The 24,163-nt window shown below is 42.7% G+C and overlaps 1 protein-coding gene across 2 annotated transcripts in view; it reads left to right on the top strand.

Moving 5' to 3' along the window:
- The window catches only part of KCNA6 (potassium voltage-gated channel subfamily A member 6), a 43,687-nt gene extending 19,862 nt beyond the window's left edge, over positions 1–23,825 (top strand). Inside the window, exons 2-3 of one of the 2 annotated variants that reach the window (XM_059184567.1) lie at positions 20,162–20,285; positions 23,447–23,825. The gene's annotated coding sequence lies outside the window, so the exon portion shown is untranslated. The remainder of the gene's footprint in view (positions 1–20,161; positions 20,286–23,446) is intronic. The other variant, XM_059184566.1, reaches the window with a different exon arrangement.
- Positions 23,826–24,163: the final 338 nt, after the last annotated feature.

Below are 24,163 nucleotides of genomic sequence, written 5' to 3' on the forward strand. Positions count from 1 at the left end.
CAGCCGCTGCTCCATCTCTGAGAGCATCCTTGTGAAATGTGCAGTTACGCTTTCCTCCTCTCCCAAGCTGCGACCCGCTTTACGGTTAGATAACGGCTCTGAGGGACAGAAGCCCGAGGAACCTGGACAGGGCACATCACCCACAGCAGTCTGACCTCAGCCTCCAATCTAGCCCTTCCCTGCTGGTCCTCTGCAGTGAGTGCGGTGCAGGACAGGAGCAGGGAAGTCACATCCCCCAGCAGCTGCCTGGGTGTCAGTGGGATACACTCCCTTCTCCCCAGCTGGAACCTCACGTCCTGAATTCTCACAGTCACCCCCAAAGCTTCTCTCCCCTGCACCTATCCACCCTTCCATTCCACCTTCCCACCCCACCCCGACAGCGTTAAAGCCCACCTGGGTCCTTCCCGTGAGGCTGCTTTGGGGGCCGGAGGCCCTTGCAGTGTTGAGTCCCCACTCCGGACATCAGGCTGGTTGAACAAGGTGGAGCAGGGAGAGAGGCACCTAACCAGGTAACTGCAGGCTCCCCTCCGCCGACCTCCACCCCGCAGCCATCTCTAGGCTCAAACTCTCCCGACTCAAACCAACCGCTCTGGCTGCCCTTTCCTCTCCCTCTCCTTATTCAAACCTTTACTCAGCACGGGCTGTGTCCTGGAGCGGCTCCCAGCGACTGCGGGCTCTCGGTGTCAGGCTCCTGCAGCCTCCTTCCCCCGGAGGCTGGGGGCGGGGGCGGGGAGGAGGCGCGGCCTTGCCTCCGCGGCAGTGCGGGCCTCAGAACTGCGTGTCCATGCCCTGGGCAGGATTCCCCTTCACCTGCCTATTCAGCAGCCTTGTGACTGAGAGGCTGCCGTAGTCCACAGATTCCTGCAGCAGTCTCGTCTTTCCCACGGTTCGGGCCTGCCCACTGTCGGTTGCTGGCTGATTTGGGGGGTTGGTGTGGAAGGTCAGTCAGGGTCCTCAATGACGTTTGATACCCCGGGACAGAATTTCAGGAAAAGCACATGCTTTGCTGGCAGGGCTGGCCCCCTCCTCTTAGTCAACAACCCTATGTGGCTTTTCTGCCCCATCGGAGGGTTTGGAAGGAGGGGAGGTGGGATTGGATGGACAAGCCCTCCTTTCTCAAAGCAAGGGAAGCAGTGAAGTTTCCCATGGTAGAGAGTGACTGGTTTGGTGAATCATCACTGTTCCTGTTGGATGTCATCAGATAGACCGGTTCTAAGAGGGTCCAAGAACCTTTCACAGTTGCCCCTGCCACTCGCAAGGCTTGAATTGCTCGGTCATCCACAAGGCTGAACCTCCAACAGCTAAGTCAGGACCCTTGGACCCCCGGCGTTGGTGGATTGGAGGAGGGTTGAATCTGAACCAATCTGAGCCTCTTTCCCAGAAACTCTCAGTTGGGACAGATCAGTCTGGGCTAGTCTCTCTTGGAAGAGATGGAAAACCTCCCAGCCTCAGGAGCTGGAGGGGGTGTCATCTATTATACAGATTCACTTCCTTATTTTATAAATAGAAAAAATTGAGGTCCCAAGAAATCACACGATTGGGCCAAGGCCACATGGCTGTTATAGTTACTTTACTACAGAGCTGGTTTGAAGGCCAAAGTGTTAACTCACTTACTCTCTTGACTAAGTGATGCCTTTACAACTAATCTCCCATGAAAATCTGTGTTCCATTCAGATTTTGAAGAAATCCTAGTAGCCAGGCCCTGCAGGAGAGCCTTATGGGGTGCCCTCAGACTTCAGCATCAGATTAACCTAGGTTCGAATCCTGACTTTCCCACTCACTAACACTGGGTCTGTGGGCACAGTTCTTATTCTCTCTTTTTAAATAATTTTTCTTTTAGAATTTATTTATTTATATATTTGAGAAAGACAGAGAGAAAGAATGAGCAGGGGAAGGGGCAGAGGAACAGGGAGAAGCAGATTCCTTGTTGAATAGGGAGACCCTGGCAGGGCTCTATCCCAGAACCCTGGGATCATGATCTCAGCTGTCGGCAGCCACTTAATTGAGTCACCTAGGTGTCCCCATTTCTCACTCTCCTGAGGCTGGTATTCCTCAACTGTAAAATGGGAATCATTATACTTATTTCAGAGAAATGTCACGAAAGTTTTCTCATGTGGATAAGATGTGCTTAGCACGTAATCATTGTTCAATAAAAGAAAGAAGGCTTCTTGGCCAAAATACGTAATAGTTCTCCCTTTCACTATGCTCTAAATTCTGTAGCTGGCTTGTTTTCAGAATTATTTAGCACCTTCCCACTTGTAGTTGGGAGAACAGGGGGCTTCCTTGTGCCTTTTCTCCAGACTCCAAGGGAGGTGACTCTGCACAGAACCTGCGTATCAACCTGCTAGGCCTTGATCATTCCTCTCAGACTTGGGGCAGCTTAGATGTAGAGAGAGAGAGAGATGGTAGACCCTGGTGATTTGAAAGAAACAGGTTCCTCTCTGTTACATTTTTTTTTTTTTTTTTTAGGTTTGTGAAATCCATTCAACCTGTGGTCTGATCTTTATTAAAGGACTACTCTGTGACCCCCTCCCCCACCCCAGGCTGGCAGGTGGCTCGCTGAGTAAGAGCATATGAAGAGTACAGGGCATAACTAGTAGAAAGAGACTCTTCACACCCGGTCATTTCTGAGGCCAGGGGCACTGGCCTGTGGACCTCTGAGACAATGTGCCTTTTGAAACTCTTTTGAGAGTGGCTAGGGTGAACACTGGCTTGTACCTCCTGACAGCTGTGCCTTGTGGCCTCACAGAAGGAACTTTTACTGGACTTGCAATGAGAAAGCCGTTCTTTCCTCCTTGTGTCATTTAAACCTTAAATCACCACATCTGAGCTTGACTCCTAGTCATCACCTCTTCCTAGAACAAATCCCCATGGAACGTCCATCTCCCCAGGGCCAGAGAGGATCCCACCTCCCTCCACCTCCTCTTGGATTCCCATCTCTCTGAATCCTGAATCTCCTTCAAACACCACCCAGCTCATATCCAGCTTCCTTCATGAAGTCTTCATATGGACTGACCTGCTCATTTTGTACTTAATGGAAGGTACCTTGTGTTGATATGTACATTTTCAGATTCTAATCCTTTCTACAGATACTTACAACACCAGTCCTCAGCCCTGAAAGGGTTGACAGCCTCCTTAAAAGATATGTGTCTTGGAGCACCTAGGTGGCTCAGTTGTTTAAGCATCTGACCCTTGATTTTGGCTCAGGTTATGATCTCAGAGTTATGAGATTGAGTCCCAGATTGGGCTTCACACTGGGCAAGGAGCCTGCTTAAGATTCTCTCTGCCCCTCCCCCCAATTATTCTCTCTCACTCTCTCTCTCTCTCTATATATATATAGATAGATATAGATAGATATGTCTATCTATATATCTGTGTGTGTGTGTGTGTGTCTGTCTGTCTGTCTGTCTCTGTCTATCTTAAGTGCAGTTGGACTATCATTTCCTTGAAGGCAGGAGATCGCTCTAATCTTTTCTTAACTCAGCAACTCCGTGTCAGGGAGATATTGACTGCATCTAACCGTAGTGTTTAAAAACAAAGAACAAAATACCAAAAGAAAATTTATTATCTCTTATAACTTGGAGTCTTGAGGAGGGACAGGACAGTTCCAGAATTTTTAAGTGATTTAAGTATTGCTATGTAACAAACCACTTCAAAACTTAGGGGTTTGAAGCACCCATTATTTCTTAGCTCCCAATTCAGCAGATCAGAAATTTGAGCTGAGCTTAGCCTGGCAGTTCTTTTGGTCTCATCTGACCGATGCTTCCTTATGCCTCTGTGAATAGCTTTGTGTTGATCAGATGGTAGTCCTTCTGGGGATTGGCTGGCTGTTGGCCAGGAAGCCTTAGCTCTGGTCAGTGGAGCTGACAGCCCTCTAGCAGGTGGCCTGGGGTCTTTCTTACGGTGGGTGCAGGAGCCCAAGAGCAAGCAGACGTGTCAAAGCCACTTGAGATTAAGAGTTAGAATGGGTGCAGACATTTCTGCTGTATACTATTGGCTAAAACAATTCACCAGGCGAGTCCAGACTCAAGTAATGAAGAAATAGACTTTGCCTTTTGGTGGGAGTAGCTGCAAAATCATATTGCAAAGGGAACATGAAGAGTTTGAACCATTGTTGCAATGTCGGCCATAGCCATAGTTAGGGCTCAGAGGATTCTGTTCCTTGGAACTCGCTTGTCTTTCATGTCTTTCTTACAAATGGCAGCATTTCCAAGTACCATCCCTTCACATCACAACGTCCTAAAGCAGGAAAGGACAAGCTTTTCTAGACATGAGGAAACCTCCATGTGTCTCCCACCAACCTCTCTTAGGCCACGCTTAGGACCCAAGCCCATCCTAACCAGTTTCATTAGTGGTGGGTAAGATTACTGTTCAACATATTGTTGGGAGGACCCAACGTCTTTGAGGTGCTTCCCTTCCAGACTCCTGAACAAAATAGGGGTTCCGAGAGCAAAGAAGCAGGGGAGAGGGGTGGCAGCTAGGCCAGGAATCAGTAGGGGATGGAGGAAGCAACTTACACAGTATCTTGTGCCATAGATGTTTTTCTTTCTTTCTTATTTTGGGATCTAGTTTCTTTAAACCAGCAGACCAAAACACACCCAGGACCCAGTTTTTGTTTTGTTTCTGTTGTTGTTGTTGTTGTTATTGTTATTTTTTCTTTTTCTTTCTTCTTTTCTTTTCTGGACAAATGGCAAGATGGAGAAACTCACCCCGAAATAAGGAATAGGAGGAAGTACTCACACCCAGGGATTGGATTTAATCAATATGTTTATAAATACAATGTCTGAACTAGAAATTTATTTTATTTTATTTTAAAGATTTTATTTATTTATTTGACAGACAGGCAGATCACAAACAGGCAGAGAGGCAGGCGGTGGGGTGGGGGTGGGGGGAGAAGGCTCCCCGCTGAGCAGAGAGCCTGATGTGGGGCTCAATCGATCCCAGGACCCTGAGACCATGACCTGAGCCGAAGGCAGAGGCTTAACCCACTGAGCCACCTAGGTGCCCCCGAACTAGAATTTTAAAAGAATGACAATAAAGATACCAGCTGGGCTTGGGGGGGAGGAATGCATAGAAGAAATTACAGAATCCCTTATTGTAGAGATTTAAAAAAAAAAAAAACTCTAAAATTTAGTTAGCCTGAAATAAAAATGCCATTACCGAGATGCAGTCCAGAGTGGAGGCTATAAAAAAGTGGATGAACAAGTCAGAAGAGAGAATCAGTGATATAGAAGATAAAATGATGGAAAACACGGAAGCTGAAAAGAAGAGGGAAAGAAGACGATTAGATCATGAAGGTAGACTTAGGGAACTCAGTAATATCCATATTATAGGAGTCCCAGAAGATGAAGAGTGGGGGAAAAGGACAGAAAGTTTATTTGAACAAATTATAGCTGAGAACTTTGCTAATCTGGAGAAGGAAACATGCATTCAAGTCCAGAAGGCACAGAGAACTCCCCTCAAAAAAAAAAAAAAATAGGTCAACACCTCAACATATTATAGTGAAACTTGCAAATTACAAAGATAAAGAGAAAATCTTGAAAGCAGCATCAGATAACAGGTCCTTAATCTATAAGAGTAGACACATACAGCTGGCAGCAGACCTGTCCGCAGAGACCTGGCAGGACAGAAAGGGCTGGCATGACGTATTCAACATGTTAAGTGGGACAAATATGCAGCCAAGAATTCTTTATCCAGCAAGGCTGTCATTCTTATGTACATTGGTATTAAGCCCGCATGTGTCAGGCCCTGGAGAATCAAAGATGGGCAGCACGTTAATGTTTTTAAAAAGGAAGGAGATTGTAAGAGATGGCAGACACATGTAAGCAACTGACTGTGATAGTATGGTGAGTGGCAGACACTGGGGGACAGGCTTTCTTGGTGTCCCTTACTCAACACACTGCTTTCTGACTGAGGGAGTGAAGTATAAAGACGAGTGTAGGAATCAAGGCACAACTTTATTATGTATCCAAAGTAGCACCCAGTTGTGTGCAAAACTCAGGGTTCTGGAGTAGCAGGCTGAATGAAAACATAGCTGAAAAAAAAAATAAAGCACAACTGAAACTGCAGACAAATGATGTGGGGGAGGGTGCTCTTTATTCCTATCTACCTTATAATCTGTGGCCAGCTCTCTTGGCAGGGACTTGCAGGAGGGAGGGAGAGAGCAAGACACCAAGGTGGCCATAAACCCACTTTCCCAGCTGCTTTCACAGAGTGAAGGTCACATGGGTGGAGAGGAAAGTAGCCTGCTGTGACCCAAGGAGTCAGGAAGTGAAAGGTGGGCTGGTTATGAAGACTTGATTTAAGTCACAGCAACTCTGTTAACTAGTAAAATGCAGCCCAACACATGTTTTGGGCTCTAGTCTTGTAATGAGGAATGTAACCTTTCTGGGAAGCCATATGGGGAAAATCATAGAGGTGCTGCTGTAGAGTCATGTAGCAGGTACTCAGGGTAAGGCAGGAAGAGTAATGAATTCTTCCTGGGGAAGGTGTCCCAGGGAAGTGGACACGTCAGCGAGCCTTATAGGAGGAGTCGGCGTTTTCGAGATCAAAGAGAAAATTCTTAATGGAAGGAATGCCTTCCTAGAGACACAGACTCTGAGAAAGGGACGATGTGTTCAAGGAACTGGGAGTGTGGGTCACGTGGGGTAAAAGGGCCCAGGGGAGGCTGGAAGATAGGTTGGACTCAGACTGTGAAGAACCACGAACCTGCTAGAAGTTGGATTCATTCTGAAGGGAACGAAGGGGAGCAAGCAAGAGTTTTAAATCAGAAGCATGGCACTCTCAGATCCCATTTTGAAGGGATCCCTTTGGCTGAACTGGAGGCACAAGCAGGAAAGAGACTAGGGGTGGGGACCCAGGTCCACTCTAGCCACGACAGCCTGACACAGGTGAAATAAAAAGCAGTCGGTAAAGTGTTTGTGGCATGGAAGAGAATGTGATAAACTTTGCTCTGAAAGTGCTACTGGTAATACAAACCTAATTTTGGGGGAATACATGGACGCTTTTGCAGGGTTTCATAGCAGAGATGCCATAACTAAAATCCGATTTTACAAATGAAAACAAAACAGAAAAAAGCAGTTTGACTTTTGGTCGATTTTATGACTGCTTTTAAATCCTCTGCCTTTAGGGGGCGGCAAACCTCTCTAAGGACCAAACTTTGGTGTACCTTGGATGGAAGGCTCCTACAGGAATCCAGGTAGAAGAGATTATAGTCGCTTGCTGAGCATGTGTCAGGAACTCATGGATGGATGGCGGAGTGTGGGCTCTGCAGTTCAGAGGTGGATTTGAAAAGAACCTTTGTATTTGGGGTTTTGCTGTGCGAGGCTTCAGAAAATTGTCCTCTGAGTTTCTTACTAGTGGAAAATGTGCACACATACTGGGACGGCAAGGAACAGAAGTGGGATGGGAGTGGTTGTCATCATCCCACTGACCTCATGGGGCAGAATGTCACAAATTCCATCTCTTCTGGGCCACTGCTCTCCGCCTGACCCACTCCAGGAGCCTGAGAAGCTCTCTCCAGCCTGCTGGGAGGGGGTGGTAAGGAACAGAGTCTTTTTTGTTCCTGAAACTTCCCCCATAAAATAGTCAAGCCTGCTGGGAACTAGTCAAGGGGAGATGTTTGAAAAATAGGCCTTTCCCACTTTTCAGAGTCACTTGGACCATAATTATCATATTTATTGGGGCTGTACTTGAAAAGCCATCAGAGGTCCAGGAAGGAATGCAGCTGTCCTCACTTTCTGCCTCCCAAGGCTAGCACCTACAATGCTCATTGGCAAACTTGCTGTGTGATTGCCACAATGCTACTGCTTTCCCTGGGCAGCAAAGGCAGGGGCAGAGGCTCCTATGGAAGTCTGGAGGAGTGGAAGCTAGCAGACAAAGAGTTTTGGTTTGTTTCTAGTTAAACCTATTTGTCAAAAGCTTTGCTAATTCTATAACCTTAAAAGTCTGAAGCAAGGGGTCCAGGCGTAGATTCAGGAATTCCTTACCCGAAGTCATAGACATGTTCCTCATCGTATTTTAGTGTTGAGTTATCTAAGCTATGACATCCTTCTCTTGCTAAAAGAGCCAGAGAAACACCTGGATATAGTAGATACTTGCGATTTTTCTTCATTTGTTTGTTTGGGGTCTTATCTGTTTGCTGTTGACCTGCTGCTCCACTTTGGACAGAGCACATCATCTCTGTTCTACCTTCATTTCAGAATTACTATGAAAGTCACAAAACCATGATGAATTACACATAGAATGTCACATCACAGCTAAAAGTGCAGGAGTCATTTTATTTTTATGTATTTTTCTGTATTTTCAGGAAACTAAAATGAGGTTTTGGAAACCTGTTTACGTAGTTCACGTCCAGCTTATACAGTTTTAGGCACTGTCCATAAACAGTGGAAAATTTTGCAGATATTTGGTTAATTTCAACAATGGGACTGACCTTGATTAACTTGACATGACTCAAGTGAGCCAAAAACTTGCTTTCAGATCATAATCCTTGCTTGGAAATTGGAGAAAACAGTAGTAAGGCGGAGGCTTCCTGTACTCTCTTTAAACTGAGGCTCTGTTTGGGCACTTTATATGCTTGGCTTCAAATCAGAGCTATTTGTGGGAAGTTAGGCTTTCTGGTGGTTATTTTACTCCAACCGGTAGTGAACCAATGGAAGAATTCTCTCTGTGGCATGAAACTGGAACTGAGAATTCCAAGTGAGCACTGAAAGCTGTAGTGGAAGGACGCAGACTCAGTGTCTCAGTATACTGGCCCCATGCACCTAGCTGTGTGATTTGGGGTGCATTACTTAACCTCATGACGACTCGGTTCCCTCATCTGTGAAATATAGAAAAGACTGTCCATCTCCAAGGATGGCTAGTCTTATTCGTGAGATAATGTATTTAGCTTGTCCTCAACATACTCAGTGATTAATGTAAAATATAGCAATTAGTATAATTAGGCTGTAGAGCTTAGGTGCTGGTGGTTCTGCAATTAATTGGGTTCAGATAGTTTTCTTTTGGTTACAAGAGACCAAAAATCTGGCTCAAACCATTTTAATAATAAAAAAAAAAAAAAAAAGAAGAAGAAAAAAAAATAGTTCGGGACCCCTGGTTCCCTGGTTGGCTCAGTTGGTTTAGCATCTGTCTGCAACTCAGGTCATGGTCCTGGGGTCCTTGGATGGAAATCCTACATTGAGCTCCTTGCTCAGGGGGGAGCCCGAGCTTCTTTTGTTTGGGGTTTTATCCTTCTTCCTCTTTCTTCTACTCCCCGGCTTGTGAGCTCTCTCTCTCTCTCTCTCTGACAAATAAATGAATAAAATCTTAAGAAAAAATTCATCAACTCTTATAACTTCAGCTAAAATTGGGTATCAGTAGGTAGAGCGATGATAGAGCAGGTGAAACATGGCAGGGTGTAGGGGGGTGAATGATCCCTCAGTAGGACCACCAAATTTAGCAAATAAAAATATCCACATCCAGATAAATTTCATAAAAACTTCAACTGCTGAATTTTTGTAATTCATTGAAAAATGCTGAATACAGGCCATTTAGGATGCCCTGAGAAAGTCAATACAGGAAGCAGGACAAAAATAATTAAATATGGGACATATTCCTCTACAGGATGCCTGGCAACCCTTCTCTTGGGATATTAACACCAATGAAATTTTACTCAGACCTGTAAACTGTGCCAGTAGATTCAATTAATTTCATCCTCATATCAATCAAATTAACCAGACCTTTTGCTGGAAAATGCACAATAAATCTAAGGTCCATACTATGTTACTTGAAAAATGATCAAATTCTTCTAAAAATTTTGGCTTAAAAAATAATAAAACTGAACTTTAGGTACCATATAACCCAAGAGTTAAGCTTTTAATCTTTCTTGATGTAATTTTGCTGTCCATATTGGTTTCAGATGGCAGTAAGATGACTAGTAACCCCAGGCGCATATTCTTCTGGGTTCTAATCCAATAAAAAGAGTATTTCTCTTGACCTGACAAAATCCTATAATCTGATTTTCATTGGTCAGAATTCTATCTCATTCCCTTATCTGGGCAAATTATTAGGCCAAGGGAATGGCATACTCTGATTGGACATATAAATGGATCACATGCACACCCTTGGAGCCAAGGTTGGAGTCAATTTTATCCAAAGCATGTGGACTGAGCCTGGGGGCTGGAGATGATTCTCTGAAGGAAAACTGCTGCTCTGTAGCAAGAAGAAGGGATAAAATGATGTTACGTAGAGAAAAAAAGTAACTCCTTTAACCCCAAACAAAATGAACAAAAATAGCAAATATCTACCATATCCAGGTATTACTGTGGTTCTTTTAGCAAGAGAAAGATGTCATAGCTTAGATAAATTGACACTAAAATATGACAAGCTTCACGCCCATGACTTCAGGTAAGGAATTACTGAATCCGCACATGAATTCTCTGCTTCAGCTTTTAAGATCATATAATTATCAGTGCTTTTGTGTACTTCTTTTTAAGAAAGCTACAAGTACATTTTAAATATTGTAATAGAATCATTGTATCATTCTGATTATTAAGATAATGTAACATGAAGGCATACAGAACAAAGTAAATTTAACCAGTAACCCCACAATCCAGAGGTAACTCCCATCAATATTTTGGTATAATTATTCCAGATGTTTTTCATGTATGTGTGGGTGAGGGATGGTGTCTTGGACAAATATTTAAAAATAAAATCAAACTTAGAATTACTTCATTACCCTTTTAAATTTAACAATATGTCAGGACATCTTTTCATACTGATACAGATTTAAAAAATTACAACTTTAAGGACACATACATTTGAACAAAAATACAACTGTTTAACCACCCTTACCTTAATTCCATTTTTTGTGATTATGAGTAATACGCTGGAGAAATATCCTTACCTGTTATATTTATTATCTAGTAATTTCTTGTGACTAAATTCCTAGAAGTGGAGTTGCTGTGCCGATAATTAGGTTTAAAGATTTGACATAAATTAGTAAAATACCCTCCAGAAAATCATGCCTGTACTGGTTAGGGTTGTCAGATAAAATAATTGATTTGCCCAATTAATAAAATAAATAAAATAATTTATTTGCCTAATTAATTTGAATTTCAAATTAGCAGTGAATTTTTAAAAAAGATTTAATTTATTTATTTGACAGAGAGAAAGAGAGATCACAAGAAGGCAGAGAGGCAGGCAGAGAGAGAAGGGGAAGCAGGCTCCCTGCTGAGTAGAGAGCCCAGTGCAGAGCTTGATCCCAGGACCCTGAGATCATGACCTGAGGTGGAGGCAGAGGCTTAACCCACCGAGCTACCCAGGCGCCCCATCAGTGAATAATTTTTTATATAAGAATGTCCCCAGTGGGTAAACTGGGTTTTTTGCTTTTTGGTTTGTTTTCTTTTTAGCTTAAAAATAAAAAAAAAAGAAGAAGAAGAATGTCCCAAATATTGCAAAATCATGTGAAATTTAAATTTAACTGTGGATCCTGTAAATTTTTTTTTTTAACATTCGGGTGCTATTTTAATTAAACAGCATTGCTGAGTCTACTAAAGTTATATGCAGTATATTGAACACTGGTAATACAAAGAGAAGCATAATAGATTTCCTTTCCTTGGAGGAGGAAAGGAGCCTGTATTTTTATTTGCTCAATCTGTCAACTCTAAGATTGGGTATAAATCTCAGTTAACAAATCCATTAGTGGCTCTGCAACCTCATTGGCAGGCTAGGAGTCCCGAGCCTCAGGTCTGGCCTTGGTGCACTCAACAGCCATTCCCTGCAAGGTATGGTCATCTCCACGGATGCAACTATCTAGTCGTGTGTGGGTCCCTGCTTTCATTGTCAACCTCTGAGCTCTGACTTGGATGTTAAGGAGGGCTCTCTGCTTCTCATATTGAATTGGCTGCTAGGGATACTGTAAGGAAATGTCACATGCTGGGTGGCTCAAACAACAGGAATTCATTTTCTTACAGTTCTGGAGGCTAGAATTCCATGATCAGGTGCCAGCAGGTTTGTTTGTGGGGAGATCTCTCTTCTGGTTTGGAGACCATGGCTTTCACACTGTGCTCTCATATGACCTTTCCTCTGTTCACACACACAGAGAGGGTCAGTGTCTACTCCTTTTTCTAGGACACCAATCCTATGGGACCTGGGTCCCACCACTATGACCTCATTTAAGCTTACATTAATTACTTCCTTAGGAAGCCCCCTCTCCAAATATAGCTATACTGGGCATTAGGGCTTCAGCGTATGGGTACTGGGAGGATACAAATAATCAGTCCATAATATGTATCCTTAAAGGTGTTCTCCTCTTACTATTGCTTTCAAAGACTCTTGAGGAATTCAGACTTTTGAAAAACAAAACAGGCAACTTCTGCTTATAAATAGAATAACAAAATTTGTCATTTGGATTAAAAAACTTGAGAAGAACTCCATTGAAAGATGTGTAACCTTTATAAATTGAATATAATTTGTCAAAGCAGCGTAACTTCTTCTTCATTTTTTAAAAAAGATTTTATTTATTTATTTGACAGAGACAGAGAGCACAAGTAGGCAGAGAGGCAGGCAGAAAGAGAGGGGAAGCAGAAGCAGGTTCCCTGCTGAGCAGAGAGCCCAATGCAGGGCTCTATCCCAGGACCCTGAGATCATGACCTGAGCCGAAGGCAGCGGCTTAGCCCACTGAGTCACCCAGGCACCCCAGCAACATACCTTCTAAATACTGTTTTGTTTTTTTTTTTTTGCACACAAAGCCATCTTGTAGAAACATAAAAAGTGCACTCTCTCTTTATCTATCTCTGTATCTATCTATCTATCTATCTATCTCCTGGAAATATATTGACAACAGTAATAGCCTTAGCTTCCAGCTACTAGTTACTATGCCTTATACAACAATACTATCTTAAATCCTCATGACATGAGGCAGCTTCAATCCGTGTTTTCAATTATTAGATGAACAAGAGTAACTGGGCTTAGGTCAGCTCTGTGGCACTCCAAAAGCAGTGTGTGGGTGTGTGTGCGTGCGTGCGCACGCGTGTTTTCTGTGTAGAAGGGATATGTGTGATTTTCAGTTTCTCTTTTATAGTTTTCTGCAGGCCCTTATTGCTGGAACAAGGTGAATGAGTGTCTATTTTCTAGGATCAGAGAGTTATTTCTATCTTGAAAAACGATAAGGGGTGGTTATTGAAATTAAGAGAGAAACAGAAGAAATCATCAGCTCTGTATGGGATGTTCATGGCATCCAAACAGCTCTGAATATTCTAGGTGGGCTGTTGACATGATGGGTATTAAATGGTACCTTGTTTGTTTGTTTGTTTGTTCATGTATTTATTTTAAGATTTGATTTATTTATTTGACAGACAGAGATCACAAGTAGGCAGAGAGGCAGGCAGAGAAAGAGAGAGGAGGAAGCAGACTCCCTGCCAAGCAGAGAGAGCCTGATGCAAGGCTCGATCCCAGAACCCTGAGATCATGAACCAAGCTGAAGACAGAGGCTTAACCCACTGAGCCACCAGGCGCCCCTTAAATGGTACCTTGTTTCATCGGCATTTCATTGGTGATTAAAATGGACGCACATGCTGTTAAAGGTAATGTGAACACCAAGCTGTGAGAGTGTCCCGACAGTGCCACTATCGTCTGAAGCACAAACCCCAGCCCTCAACTCACTGCATGCTACTTTTCCACCTTTCTAGGAAGGTGTAGGGTTTGGTGATACACCCAGGGGAGCAAGAAATTTTATCAAGCTCAAGTTTTCAAGGAATGCCAAATTCTACATCACTCACAGAAATGGCAAAAAACTTGGGAAAGAGCTGTTGAGCCTAACTTTGAAAACAGTGATGAAGGAAGCGAGTGTGGATACAAGACTGACACAGTCAGTGGTTCACACTGGGTCCACCAAGAGGCAGGATCATCCAGATTTCTGGTCCCAGCCTTCTCCTTCTCATGTGACATGGCCCCGCCCTGGGGAAGGCAGTCCATTTGGAGAGTGACCCCTGCTAGCTATTTCCAGAGACTGATTTTGGGGGCAAAAGAAGGTGTCCTTAAAAGTACCTGCATGGGGGGAGCACCTGGGTGGCTCAGTTGGTTAAGCACTTAACTCTTGGTTTCGGCTCAGGTCATGATCTTGTGGTCGTGGAATCAAGCCCCACACGAGGCTCTATGCTCAGTGCAGAGTGTGCTTCAGATTCTCTCTCCCTCTCCCCCCCGCTCTCTCTCTCCCTCATAAATAAATAAAATCTTAAAAATAAAAAGAAAAAAATACCTGCATGGGGAATTCTTGAGTTTAGTATTGTTCAATGATATTACATTGTAGACATGAGAAATTTAGGATTCACTATGACTATTTTAGCTTGTGTCTGATAGGGAGTCTTATTCTCTAGAAGGAAATTTAAAGAATATTTGGCTTCTCATTCAATTCTGAATATGTCAAAAGAAAACAGTTGATTAATTTATTCTTGTTTTAGTCAGCAAAGGGTTAAGTTAATGTCAGGTTAGCAGATAGTCTCTACTTGCGCAGGAATCATAAACAAGAGGTGTTCAACATTAGATGTTCAAATTTAGACCCCCCTCCAAGTGCCCTGTCTTATGCTGGACTTGGAGTTTTGTGCACTAGCTAACAATTGGTCATTTTCATGGGCCCTATCAACTGGTCAGTGTCCCCTGTCGTCCCTGTACAGTAAAGAACGTGTAATAATTTGGCTAAAGCACAAAATGTAAGTGTTAAGCTTCACTGAACTGAAACAAGATAAAAATCATTAGTTTTGCCTAAAGTGCTGAATCTTTAGCTTTAATCAGGTGCTTACTAGAATTCAGACAACTGAATGTGTATTGAACTGTGAAGGAAGAGAATGCATTTACAGATCATATGTGAAGTGCTAGAAATGTATTATGGATGACAATATCTAAAAACTAGGTATAAGAAAAGATTTTATAATATATAAGCTCTCCAGATAGACACTCCATACAACACATAATCTTCTGCTCATATTACATCAATGCACATTTCTAGAAATTATATGTGCAGATGAGAACTGGAAGTATAGAGAAGAGTGAGTAGCAGGACTTCAAGAAAAAATAAAAAGTATGCAGTCTCCAAGTCCTAGTATTTTAGGATAGCGATGAGACTGATGAATAACTCTTATTCAAACCCAAGCAAAGTGGTGTTTTCAGTAGTAAGAGGTGATGTATCTATAGATCAGTACATAGGTATTGAATTCCTACCATATTCTGGAGAGTGGGGATATAATGATAAAAAAATGATTTCCTGCTTTAGTGACGAGATTGTAAGTATGTGTGCATGCATATGTGTGTGTGTGAGTGTGTGTGTGTTTATGTGCGTGCGTGTGTTGATGGTGAGGGTGGATGCAGATACTAATCCAGTCGGCCCACATGTAAAACTGCAACTGTGACAAATGTGACCAAGTACAGATATCCACATGCCTGTGCTCTAAGAGCTTAAAATAGGGAGATTTGATTTAATGTTACTGTAGCTGATATTTGAATGATGAGCAGAATGGAAGTAGGCAAATGTTCTAGAAACAGCATTCCAGGCAGGGATAACAGCATGTGCGAAAGTCCTGTGGTGGAAAAAAAGAAGATGAGCATGGGAGACTGGGGTGGCAAGGGAAAGGGCAAGCAAGTAAGGCAGAGGATTAAGAGCTTCATCTTAGTGGACGAGCAGTATGACACCATGAGCATATTTAAAGCAAGTTCCAGTGGAGTGATGTGGTCAGATTTGTACTTGAAAGTATCAGTCTGGCCATGGTATAATAGGCTGGTGGCCTGAATGGATATAGGGGACTATTAAAAAACGTATGCAACACCTGGGAGGAAGATGGAGCTAGGGCAGTAGTGTTGGAGGTAGAAGGTGAATGAATTGGAGGGCCATGAAGGAGATGAGGGCTTCGGGACATGGGGATGGAGTAGAGACATGTATTAGAGACCAAGAGGTGGAGGGGAGGAAGAGGACGGCTTCGAGGGTTAATAATATGAAAGTCTAGGGAGTCCCATAGTCACTTCCTTTTGGTATCAAAATTAAATACGATTCCGGAGTGTGGAGGGGGTGAAAACAGCGAGCATATTTAGAGATCATTTGATTTTTATTCGAGTAATACATGTACATGGTTTAAAAAGCCAGATAATACTAAAAGGCTTCTGAGGAAAACCAGCAGGCCCTGAGTCCTCAGAGGTAATCACATTCAATGATTTTAACAGTTTGTTTCTGGTATTTACTTTTATTTTTCTCTGTGAATGCTTATATGGCTCTGTCTTGAATTCTTTTTTTTTTTTTTTTTTTTTTTTTTAACAAATATTTGTAAAGCTCCTGCTATGTGCCAGTCACTGTTCCAGGCATGGATACATTAGTGAACAAATCATGGACAGGCGTAGTGAACAAAACACCCTGCTTTTGTAGGGCTTTCACTGCAATGGAGAGAATAAGCAGACGTTTAGATAAAATACCAGTCTAACTATCTCGTTATTTAGAGGTGGTGCTTTACATAGTAAGCGTTATGAATAATATGGAGAAAAATAAGGATCCATGGGGGTGATGTTGGGAATGCTGAGGAAGGGAGTGTTAAATGCGAGTGGAGGAAGGGAGGACCTTGCAGAGAAGACAGCGTCTGAGCAAAGACCTGAGGGACGGGAAGGAGAGGCCCTGAGGACTTTCAGGAAGAGGATGGTCCCAGCAAAGGAAAAACAAATGCGAAGGCCCTGAAGTAGAAGGACATACAGGGTACCTGAGGATTAGAATGGCAAAGACACCCTTTTTGCTGGAGGAAGGGGAATGAGGGGAGAACAATAGGGGTAAGATTAGAGAGGTAACTTGCGCCACAGATTGGGTAGGGCCATGTAGGCCACTCTCAGGACTTTGATTTTTTTTTTTTTTTTTTTTTTATTCTCAGAGTGATAGGACATTTCCTCTTGCCTTTTGACACCATATGCCCACTTTCTCTGCCTCCAGCATAATTTTTTGGTTAAAGCAGTGTTTTGCATTTACCTCATTATCACTCTCAAGTATTATTTTCTGCATTGCCAAGCTGTATACGATGATAATGTTCGTTTAATCTCCTGTAAGCATTTTGTTAATAGCATTTTCTTCACCTGCTTAATTTTCTGTGCATCTATTTATAATTCTCTCCAAACTCCCCAACAGATGTGGAAAAACCTGTCCACTGACCATTTTCCATGTAACCAAACACATCCGGCTCTCCATCAGTTCCCTTTTTAACCCTGGAGTCTTCCATTCCAGAGCCTTCCATTCTCCCATTCCAATCTTGCCTGCGGTCTCTCTGCCCAGCACACTTTTTGTCCTGGGAATTCATTTCCCTTCTCTCTTACCATTGGGTCTCCATCTTCCTGTAGTGCATACTTTCTTCTTTCTTGCCTTGTTTCTTTTTTGTGGGGCAAATCCTCTTATAGTGGTAGGCAGAGTTTTGAACATTTGCATACCTAGAAATGCCTTTATTCAACTCTCAGACTTGGTTAATGATCATGTGGGTATAAGATTTCAGGATGGACATTATTTTTCTTCAGAATTTTGAAGACGTTGTTCCACGGTTTCAACTTTCCCATCTTGCCGTGAGAAGTCAGTGCTTTTCTGATGTCTTTGCATGTGACATTTTTTCCCTCTGGAAGTTGTTAACATCTCCCTTTTATCCCTAGTGCTTTTTAGTGTCATGCCATGTACATTCATATGTGTAATTTGGGCCTCTGGTTCCTGAATAAAATAGAGGACACATTACATTTGAATTTTAGATAAGTTATGAGTTAATGTTGCAATATTTGAGGCATACTTTTGCTAAAAGTTTACTCACTGTTTATCTGAAATTCAAATTTAACTGAGTGTCCATCTTTTTTGTTTGTTTTTGTTATATCTGACAAAACTGGAACTTGGGTTTTTCAATCTAGAAACCTGTGTCTTTCAGGTTAAGGAAATTTTCATGAATTATTTATTTTTCTCTAAATTAAAATATTAGTCTAGGCTTAAAAGGGTAAGCTATTTCAACAAGTCTTAGAATCAAGATTAACGGTCTCTGCCCCCACTCCTCGCCATCCCTATGCTTTACTTTCCAGAAAAAAAAATCTCTTTTTTTCTTTCTTTTTAGCTCTTTATTCTAGATTTGCATCTGTAGACTATATTTCTCAATAATGCGCTTACATTCCTTCCCTCCTTCACGCCCCCAATTTTTTAAGTCTTGGAAAAACTCACTTCCTATTATGGATGATAAGGATTTTTCTTTATTACACCATCTATAGTACTCTACACAATGTAGACACATACCTTCTCAGCCTAATATGGGCATGATGTTTATCAGCTGAGTGTGCTCTTTTACTTTATTATAACAGTAAATATTATTTCTTGTTGAGCCGAGTGGGGTACTATGGTATTTCCTTTCTTGTGATTTTTATTTTCCTCCAGAGCTACTAAATATCTTCTTTTTTCTTGCTTAATTTTCTATATACCTGTCCACTATTTGATGGATACCGGTCACTATTCTCCCAAAAGAAGAATGGGCTTACCAAAGTTCTCACCAGCAATACAGACATCCTCCTATTCTCATTGAATAATATAGCATTTTGGGTTGAAAATCATCTCCATTGTCTTCTGGCTTCTAGTGTTGCTTTTGGTAGAATCTGATGCTGTCCCAGTTCCTAAATTTCATCATGCTGTGCCTTGATGTTGGTATATTTTTATCCCTTTTCATGAGTGTTTAGTGGATATTCTTGGTTTGGAAATGCCCATTTTTCAGTTCTTGAACGATTTCTCAAATTATTTCTTTGGTTATTTTCTTCTATTCTGGTTTTGTCTAGTCCCTTTTTTTCAGAATTCCTATTAACTGATTTTTGGATCTCCTGGCTGGTTCTTAAATGTCTTTATTCTAAGGAATAATCATTCTTGTGTGTCCTCTACTCTTATACTATACTCACAGCACTAGTGGCCACAAAATGTGTGTGTGTTTGTTTGGGCGGGGTTGGTTTAAAACCAAGCAATTTCCAGATTCTGTGGTCACCCACTGAGTGTTCTGCAATTCAACTCAATTCTGACTCTATCTACTTGGACACAGATCAGATCCCACATGTAAAGTTCCAGTCCCACAAGACCGCCCTCTTCCCCACTTTACACATCAAAAGAAAGTCCAGGTTGTCACCTGTGCTTCTAAGACTTGCTATAACTTGGAGAGTCCTATAATCCCCTCTTCTGGTTCAATTACCTTGGTAGAGCAGCTCACAGGAAAACCCTTTCCTTACTAGATTACTAGCTTATTATAAAAAGATGTAACTCAGGATAGTCAGATGGAAGAGATGCACAAGGCAAGGTTGGGGAAAGGGCACAGAGCTTCATCGTCCTCTCTGAGGGTGCCATTTTCCCAGCACCTCTACATGTTCGCCAATCTGCAGGTTCTCTGGACCATGTCCTTTTGGGGTTTTGTGGAGGCTTCTTTGCATAGGCTGTGATGGATTGGCGATTGATGACCCATTTAACCTCCAGCCATTCTCTCTCCCAGGAGGTCTGTGGGTGGTGTAGAGGGAGGGGGAGTTTGGATGGAAAGTTCCAAGTCTCTAATCCTGGTTGGTTCCCTTGGCAACCTGCCCCCATCCTTAGGGGCTTCCCAAAAGTTGCTGTATTCACTTAAACTCAGGTGTGGTTCAAAGGGGCTTGCTTGTAAAGGAAACCCCATTTCACCTCTATCGTTCTGAAGCTATATCAGAAACTGAGAACAAAATGCAAATATAACAATATGCCCTTATTGCTCTAATCATTAAGGAAATTACATGGGATTTGGCAGCTGTAAACCAGAGCCATTGGCAAAGACCAAAATATATATTTCTTTTTTTTTCCTTTTTAAAGATTTTTACTTATTCATTTGAGAGAGAGCGAGAGCGCATAAGCAGGGGGAAAGACAGAGGGAGAGGTAGACTTGCTGAGCTAGGACCGCCCCCCCCCCCCCGCCCCCACAACATGGATCTCCATCCCAGGACCTGGAAATCTACGACCTGAGCTGAAGGAAGATGCTTAGTCATCTTAGCCACCCAGGCACCCCAGAATATATATATTTCTTATAAATCACAGTATCACACTTACTTTACTCTCTGTCTTTGTACTTTTTTTCTACTTTCTGAGACATTTCCTCAACTTTATTTTCTAGACCTATTTAAGTTTTATTTTGGTTATGTTAAAAAGAAATCCAGGTCAGAGGTGGAGTCACTTGCCCTTGGAACAACCTCTCCAAGAGTGGAATGCTAAACCAATCAATCTGGAGGCAATTTGTCACCTGGGTCCTCTCCATCTCCCAAAGGAAGATAAGGTAATCTGCATGAAAAGACCCCCAGCCCTTCTCTCCAGGGAAGGGACCTTGCCTGAAACAATCCTCCTCTCCTCTCCTCTCCTCTCCTTTCCTCTTCTTCTCTTCTCTTTCTTCCTCCCTTCTTCCCTCCCTCTCTCCTTTCCTTCCTTCCTTCCTTTTTTTTTTTTTTTCCTGGTCACGTTCTTACCCCACTCCTTCATTATAAGACCTTCGATTTTGTACTACTCAGAGCTCCCCTTTCCTGCTAGGTGGGATGGTGTCTGATTCATGAATCACTTAACAAAGCCAATTAGATCTTTACATTTACTGTTTTGAATTTTTTTAAACAGCTATTATACTTTCAATTTCCTAGAATTATTTTCTCTTCTTGGATGGTTCCTCCTTTATAGCAACCTGTTCTTGTTTGGCAAATAAAATATTTATCTGAGGATTTCCAAAAATTTTTAAAAATTTTTTCTCTTTTGATTCTGGCATTTTCTGTTTTCTCTGAATTTGTCTATTTTGGCCTGTTCAAGTCTTCCCTCAGGTACTTGTAATTTGAGGATAACTTTATTTTCAAGAGTGAGGTGGTAAAGGGCTAGGGAGGCTCTGTGTCTGTGGGGCTTGTTGAGTGGAGAGCTCATGGCACAGTGATATAGTGGAGACTAAGCCATTTTGTTGGGTGCTTCTAGATGTCTAGAGGCATTTCCTCTTGGATTCCTTGGTTTCTCCAGGAAGAAGTTCTCCAGTTGCCTTCCTGATTTTCTGGGAACAAGGTGGGGGAGGTGGCAGACTTCACAATGAGCATGTAGACGCTCATGCCACATGTACCTCCTCCTACTTTCAGTATATGCCTTCTGCCTTACTTGGTACCAGCTGACCTTAAATCCCGGCCTTTCTGGTTTAGTTTCTTCTCGAACTTCTCTTTGATGAGCATCAGGTGGGTAAGTGGCTTCATGGAACTGAGGAGGAGACCTAGATAGGTATGCCCAACTGCAACCAATTTTTAGACCTCTGCCTTGATTCTGTTTCTAAGGTATTGGTGTTGCCAGGTCCAGAGCCTCCATGGGTTCCCTGAGAGCAAATCTCCACATTTCCTTGACTCTTATCTTCAGGCACCCTCGTTTCAAATCTTGTCCCTCTCCTAAGTCCAGTGTTCTTCCTCCAGTGGTTTCCTGTCACTATGCATTGGCTTTCACTTAGATTTGATCTGCTATTCTGACTTACTTGGCTTTGTAACTTTACCTCCCTGCCCCTTGAAAATTTCCCTCACAGTTATTTTAGTAGGGTTTCAGAAGGGGAAAAAAAATCCCATGTTTTTAATCTGCCACTTCTAACTCAAGGTCAGATGCTTTCTCAGTGATTTTTTAAAAATATATTATATATATTAAAGCATCTTATATATATATATTAAAGAATCTTATGTATAAGATGCTTAGTCATCTTAGCCAATCCCAGGAACCCCCATTTTATATATATTTCTTATAAATCACAGTATATTTCTTTTAAATCACGGTATCATACTCACTTTACTCTCTGTCTTTGTACTTTCCTACTTTCTGAGACATTTCTTCAACTTCATTTTCTAGACCTATTTAAGTTTTATTTCAGTTATGTTAAAAAGAAATTCAGATCAGAGGTGGAGTCACTTGCCCTTGGGACAACCTCTCCAAGAGTGAAATGTGGGTGTGTGTATATATATATATATATATATATATATATATATACTTTATTTATTTATTTATTTGTGTGTGTGTATATACATATATATATGTGTATATATATATATATATATATATACTTTATTTATTTATTTATTTATTTATTTACTATTTTTACCACTTATTAGACTGTTTCTTTCACTTGATGGCCATTCGAATTTCACAAAGAAACAAACTGTTGACAGAGGTTTCCACACAGGTGGCACCGCTGGAAAGCATGTGGGTGTTGGTTTTGTGAGTCTGATGCCATGAGGTCAGTGACACTTAGTCATGAGATGAGTTGCTGCCCCCAGATCATCAGGCTTTCAGTATCCTTTTGCATCACGTTTGAGCTTTACTAAAATTACAGTAACTCTGTGTTACGAATCTTTGGGCTTGTTCCCAAATAATTGAAATTTTAAATTTTAAATCTTTTCCTTCTGCAGAAGGCTACTACACAGGCCCCATAATACCTACTGGCATGTTGGTAAGGCTTACCTTTTCTAAAACAGTTTCACCAGGTCCCTGCAGTAGCTCTAAAGCAGCTTGGGGCTTACTTGTCTGGTCGTAGTCTGTCCATGGTCACCCTTGTTTTATACATGCAGAGATAGACGTTGCAAGAAGTTGTTAGTTTGCTGGTGTTTAGCCAAAGTCTGGCCTGCTCTTGATGTGATCACAAAGATCACAGACATGTGCACCTCACATTGGGAGTAGTCAGGGGTCTAGTTTTCTTTGTCCAGGGCCTGGTAGAGGCAGGCCTTGAACATAGGACTGTGGGCCCTGGATCTCACACTTTCCAATTAGAAAACTATGTGCATGTGTGGTATAGGGCAGGCCACAAAGGCAGCAGGAAATCAGGGAAGAGAGTGATCAATCACGTTAGGATGGCCAGAGAAGCTCATGAAGATGGTGGAGCCGGGCTGGGTGGGACTGAAGAATGTGGGCAGGAGACACAAGAGCATCCCATGGGCCGGGCAAGGGAGGAGGGAAGCAGAGGCCAGAACTCTTTCATGGAGGGAGGGCTTTGCCTGGTATAAACTGAGGATCCAAGATGGGCCTCTGGGACCAAGGTAGATGGTAAGGGCATTAGATAGAGAGAAGGAAGCCCAGCTAAACAGATTATATGAAGCTTCACTTTACAGGGCCTCTGAGTTGAGCATGTTGCTTGGACTTGATTCCATTCAAGGTAGAGAATTAGTGACACGGTATTTAAAGACAGCTGTTGCGGGAGTAGCTTCAGGGTGGTATGCTCAGCAGTGGCTGATGCGTGGGAGGGACCCTTGTTGGGTCTCTGGGGTAGAAGGTATAGTCTGAGTGAACCAGAGAGCCCAGAAGTAGGGACCAGGTCAGGGACCACCACTGCTGTATCAGAGGTGCTGACAAAAGACTAGAGAGCCGTTCCAGGTTTCTTGATGTCATGGCTCATGCAGCTCACTCTCATATAGCTAACTGCACTTCCTTTTGTTCTGATTCTCCTGGCAGGGAAAACGCTGGCACAGCAAGGAGACTTGCACATACATTTCTGGTAGCAGCTGGACACAGAGGACCTGGACCCCCAACTTCTCAGGAAGAGGAGACCCCTCCTTGGATCATGCGGCCTGACATCTCTCCAGTGGCCTCCCACAAGCAGTCACCAGACTAAAAAAAGCTGAGACCAGACCTGTCAACATTAAAGATGGGGCCCAGGATGTTGGGGTGAGGCTGTGGGGTGAAGTTGAAAGGTGAGGGTGTGCACAAAAGAGACCAGGTATGGGGAGGTCAAGGTCAGGGGATGCCAGAAAGTGCATGGCTGTGCTACAGACCCACCCAGGAAAAAGGTGGCCATGAAGACTAACCAATAAATATATGGCAAAGTCCCAGAGGCTGTGTGTTTTGCTGAGTGGAGAAATCAACAGCTAAGTTAAGAAGACAAGTCAGGTACTCATAACAAAAGCAGGTGGGTGTCCAGGATGCCAGAGCACCTGGGCGCCACCCGCAGATGGTCAGAGAAGGTGCTCAATTACCTTCTGCATTGACCTCACTGTGGACAGGGGATGTTCTCCAAGAAGGCAACCTGTGCTCCAGGAGTTGTTAGCCTCTTCTATATACATGCCTGTGGGCAAATGTCATGGTCAGAGTTCTATTTCCCATGGTTTTCCCAGGACCCAGATGATGCTGTGTGCAGGGTCTCCTGGGAGCCAGAAAGACTTCTTCCTGGTG

This window comes from Mustela lutreola, chromosome 8 (genome assembly GCF_030435805.1).
Source record: "Mustela lutreola isolate mMusLut2 chromosome 8, mMusLut2.pri, whole genome shotgun sequence".
Taxonomy (NCBI): Eukaryota; Metazoa; Chordata; class Mammalia; order Carnivora; family Mustelidae; genus Mustela; species Mustela lutreola.